The sequence below is a fragment of the Rhagoletis pomonella genome, unplaced genomic scaffold (genome assembly GCF_013731165.1).
Source record: "Rhagoletis pomonella isolate Grant_MI unplaced genomic scaffold, Rhpom_1.0 Rhpom_scaffold_00003, whole genome shotgun sequence".
Classification (NCBI taxonomy): Eukaryota; Metazoa; Arthropoda; class Insecta; order Diptera; family Tephritidae; genus Rhagoletis; species Rhagoletis pomonella.
The window spans coordinates 32,197,539-32,202,340 of NW_023458557.1; the positions used below are offsets into that span (position 1 = coordinate 32,197,539).

Below are 4,802 nucleotides of genomic sequence, written 5' to 3' on the forward strand. Positions count from 1 at the left end.
AGCATTTCAAGCTCTTCGCACTCACGTATTTCGGCCTCTCTCTTCTTGTTGCGGCAAATACGTCTCGCTTCCCTCTTCAGATCCCTATAGCGGTCAAACATAGCGCGCGTTGCGCCCGATCGCACCGTGGCCCTGTAGGCGGCATATTTTTTCTCAGCAGCTTCCTGACACTCCTCATCGTACCAGTTGTTCTTTCGGGCATGCTGAAATCTGACTACTTCTTCGGCGGCGGTACTTAATGAGCGGGAAATGTGGTTCCAATGCTCGCATATGTCGGTTTGTTGAAGAGTGTGTGAGTCGAGTAGCGAATGCATTGGCTGTCTGTTGTGATTGCAGCTTTTCGACGCTAAGCTTTCCTTGCATATTTGGGCGCACATTTTTTACTGCACAGAGACGGATGCGTATCTTGGCTGCAACAAGATAGTGGTCCAAGTCGATGTTTGGGCCTTGGAGTGTACGTACGTCTAAAATACTGAAAGCATGCCTTCCCTCTATCACAACATAGTTGATTTGGTTTCTCGTTTTTCGGATCGGAGACATCCACGTAGCTTGATGCATATTTTTATGCTTTAACTTAGTACTGCATACTACCATGTTTCGGACCCCGGCGAAATCGATCAGCCTCAGTCCGTTGTCGGACGTTTTGTCGTGGCGGCTGAATTTTCCGACGGTGGTTCCAAAGATCCCTTCCTTGCCCATCCTGGCATTGAAGTCGCCAAGCACGTCTCATCCGAGGCTTTGCCTTGCTTCTTCATTGGAAGTAGTTTTTACGTGGCGGGTCCCAAGCCCAGCGCACAACCCATTGCTGGGACGGGGGTGGTTTCGCAACCAAATACACGTTTATATAGCGAGCCGCTTGCTCCAAGACAGACACCCGCTTGCAGCCGCACCTACCCAGTAAGAACCTTATCTGTTATGTAATGCGTTATATACGCCTAGTACTACAAACTTTTTGCGTGAGAAATTCAAAAATTGTCCATCATTTTACATAGGGCTCCTCGATTAACCTAACGCATAATCGTTTCACGTGTGAGCAGTTTTCTGTTTCTTTCACATGGAATTCGCTATTATATTATCCTATATGTATTTGTCTCTTTTCAATCAAATATTATTATGCGATTAATAACGTGTTATATAACGCAAAGAATGACATATGGATATGGCTACTATGCAAATGTGATCGATTTTATTGACAATTTTGTAAGTGTATTGGAGAATGCGTTAGGTCGTTCTTGCTGGGTACTGGTGAACAGACGCTATGTAGATTTACTATTTCGTATTACTAATACACACATATTGACAAGATTTGACTATTAATTTAATTCCAATTATTTTTTATACAAAAATTTTGTTTAATATTTAACAAATATAAATCCAAGTTTCAAAATATGTGCAATATTTAAATAATGAAAACTCATTATTTTTTAATTCAAAGTAAAACATACTAAAATAACTTAAGTTATTTTAATAAAATTACACAGGTATGTACGCTGATGATTCAAAGATATTCTGATATGTATTGTATTTTATCAAACTGACTTCATTTATTGTCTCTTTCAGCAGCATTAATTCATTTAAAGAAATGGTGTTTTGTGCAGTTCCGCTTCAGGGTAGTGCATATTTTTAGGCGCAGTAATAATAATGCGGTTGCTAAATATCAGAGCTGTATAATCATTGAATCAGTAGGATCTGCATTCACTTGGCATTCGTTTCAAAATTTTGATTGTGTGGTTGTATAAAAAAAAACCTCATTCCTGAGTGGATTAAATTATTTTGAAACAAAAACAAACGCAATGTGTTATTGAATGCCAGAGTTCCATTCAGTATAGAATGTGAATGTAACAAAAGTATTTGGAGTCATCGTGATTGTAAATTTTGGTTGAATGCACTGTAGCATATAACCGCGGTAGTATGTCTCTGTATGTACGGTGTACACTTTTTGTGGCAAGCATAAGCTAGCGGGCACGCGTTGGGTTCCGGCTCCTGTCTCGTCGGCTAGTGGGGTGGTATTCATGCTGCTTATGTCCTGCCTAAGTAACTGCCATATGCGAAAATAAAACATAAATATACGCGTGCTCCAGTACTAAGTAGTTGAAAGATATAGGAAGGAAAGAAAAGAGATTACTGGCTTTAACCCTGTTAGTGACTTAGCCCCGGCCGGCTTAGACGAACGTGCCAACCGATATATTGCCCTCCCAACCTTGATCTTCCATAAGACCCATAATAACTAAATGTGATGAATGATCCCTAGCCCTACCACAACAGCTCTCCGCCGATAGCTCGAAATCAAATTATTTAGTTCTATTCCATATTTATAACTTTATTTAACGAAACCAAATTCCAACACTTAATCCTAGTCTCATAATCCATAACAATTCGCTTACTCTGACGTACGTGAATATGTACATACGTATGTATGTATACATATTTGTACAATTAGAACTAAATTGAAAATATGGTTTACAGTATGTGTATATTAATTATGTACAATGCAAATATAAAAAACAAAAACACCAACAAGCTAATGTGCTTATACCTCTCTCAAATACATTGATGGAATATTAAGTTCGATTGGACTTACGACAAGTTGCGTTCCCACGATGAAAGATCTTTCATAGTGCTAAGGTAGATAAAGAGAAAAAAAACACTAATGTTGCCAATGGCATGCACTGTATATCAAACTGGTCGAAATCTTTTCGCTTAGTTTCACTTGTTGGTTTTTTTTCTTGTATTTTTTTTTTGTTAGTTTCCTAGTACACCGAATTGAATATCATGCACCACCAAAGTATCTCATGTAAAAGTTTTCTTTTTTTTTCAGTACTAGCTGCTTATACAGACAATATGCACAGTCTTTTCCTTCATATAGCACGCGGCTCAAAATTTATCTCATGCAATATTTTATTTTTTTTTTTGGTTTTTTTTTTGTTTTTGTTAACTACAATATATTCTAATTTATACTTTGATTTTCAGCTTCCTGTAACACAAAAACTTTCTTTAAAGAAAAACCACATCAAAAACGGGTTTCTGCTACTCTAACGCAATGCAGGTGTGCATATGTAAAGTAGGCTCCTCATTCCTACCGATTTCACGTTAATTTTTCGCAAATTTTTTTTTTCTTTTTTGATATCCGATTATTTCCCTATGTAGATATATGCTATTATATTATTATTAATAACCACACGGCACTTGTTTTGCCGTGAATTTTTTTTTTTCTTTTTTGATATCCGATTATTTCCCTATGTAGATATATGCTATTATGTTATTATTAATAACCACACGGCACTTGTTTTGCGTCCAAAATCATAGTAGTCCGCATGTTAGGAACTCCGCGCCAAACTGACACCTGCTGGTAGCTCTCCTTGTGCCGATCACTCACTTATGCGGGAGTGTACATATGCACATACCTAGGTTTAACGGCACCGGTATATTATCTTATGTATGTATGTACTTGGAAAGTTGTAGGAATTATATACAAAGTGCCAAGTCTAGAGAGAAATGTTCGTTAATGGTACTATTAAATGACGTTTTTTTGTACGTATATAAATTATATTAATTACCCGTAGATGATTTGGCACGATGGATGTATGTACAACGATACAATAATGCGGAAAATGCACCAACCAAGACGGTATGAAAATGTATGTACATATGCGTCTGATAAAATTGGGAATGCCTACAAATTAAAATAAGTGGTTTCTTTTTATATTGAACTAATTAAAATTAGCTAAAAATAGAAAAAAATGTATCGCTAACACTTGCTTACCTCCAGTTAATCGTTCACCGCACTTATAAAAAAGTAACAAGAAAAAATTTAAACTTTGCTTGAAGACGTTTTTTTTTTAAAGGACGTTTATGGCGCTACGGCTTAAGGTTGAAAGACTCGAAAGGCTTCAATTTTGCAACAGGAGACCTTAAGTCTAGCTGAATGAATAGATAAATTTGAAGGACTAGCGCTACTTTTCCCGGAGTAAAAGAGATCATGATAGTTATAGGAGCTATGTTTAGCGATCTTACACAGGGAAATATCGCCTAAGTCACAAGTAAAAGGATTTTGGAGCTACAAGCGCCACTACATTTCCCCCCAACCAAAATCAGACTTACGATGTACAAGCCGGAAGGTGATACCGCTTGCTACCAGAACTGCTATTATTGGCGGATATCCTTGGCATGATAAGTGCCAACTGAGTGCCCTTGGAGGTCCTCCAGTTCATAGTAACAACTTCCTTACCTTCGCCTGATCCTTGCTTTTATAAACGATGGGGCAAGTTTTGCGTTGAATCCTTTCCCGAAATTGCTTTGTTGAAAGTTCCTTCGATATATTTCTTGACCCACTTCGTAAGTTGTTTCCCGCGATTGTAGATTATACCGAGCCCTAACCGCCAAAATAACGTAAGCGACATTTTTTTCAAAATTATTTTTTTGATGCAGAAATGTATCTAGATGCTCTAGGAATATTTCTGCATCAAAAAGAAAATTTTGAAAAAAATGTCGCTTACGTTATTTTGGCGGTTAGGGCTCGATACGATTTTTCGTTTCGGTCATGTTGTTTACTCATTAGTTGGCTCCACGATTTCTTACCATCTCCAAAGAATCTTCTCTATTAAAGTTTATGGTTCGGTCTTCCAACAACTCCAGTTTCCTCAAGAGTTCATACGTCTCGCCGTTTGTCACCATTTGCTGGCCAAAAGCCATAAAATATGGTGAGGTGCCAATCGCTGAATTTGACGCAGACCTTAAAGCACAACCAATACTACTCATCCCAATTCTTTTGATCAGGGTTGACATATGCTCTTATAGCTGCA

The 4,802-nt window shown here is 37.8% G+C and overlaps 1 pseudogene; it reads right to left on the reverse strand.

The window, feature by feature from the left end:
• Window positions 1-3,257: 3,257 nt before the first annotated feature.
• LOC118736177 lies at window positions 3,258-4,754 on the reverse strand (annotated as a pseudogene).
• Between the last annotated feature and the right edge of the window lie 48 nt (window positions 4,755-4,802).